We start from the raw sequence: 595 nt of genomic DNA on the forward strand, positions 1-595 counted from the left end.
AAATTTGTTGGTGCAACACTGATTGGGCTAAACCCTTAGGAGGGTATTTCAAGGCTGGTTTAATAGTATTTTAACGTGTTAAATATTGTAATTTGGTTTTAGGCATGTTTAAGGTTTAAAGGTGGAAGAGCGAGCTTTGTGGATTACTATTGCAAACTTGCTATTTTAACGTGTGGGTCCTAACTTTGTTTGACCGATTGTAAAATCTTAGTATAATATATAAATTGGTATTAAAAAATTGCTGGTTAGGCATGGCCGAATGGCCTAAATAGTGAATTGAAAGGTGCCGAGCAAGTTACGCTACAAGCCTTTTTGAGTTTTTATGGATGCAAAGTCAACATGTCAGACTGATTGACTGCACGCTTGATATTTTTATGCTCTATCATTACATGATATGGATTATTAATCTTTGACTGAGTGCCTATATAGCATGCAAATTGATAAGTGCTAAAAGTAACATGTTTTAATCTCATTCTTAATGCCTTTTTGGGTGATTATTTGATGTTAATGATAAATTTTATGCTTCTAATCTTTTAAATTCATGTTTCTGTACTTAAGAAAGAAATTGGGAGTAAAAGGCATAAAAAATGAGCAA

Source organism: Gossypium hirsutum, chromosome A03 (assembly GCF_007990345.1).
Source record: "Gossypium hirsutum isolate 1008001.06 chromosome A03, Gossypium_hirsutum_v2.1, whole genome shotgun sequence".
NCBI classification, from domain to species: domain Eukaryota; kingdom Viridiplantae; phylum Streptophyta; class Magnoliopsida; order Malvales; family Malvaceae; genus Gossypium; species Gossypium hirsutum.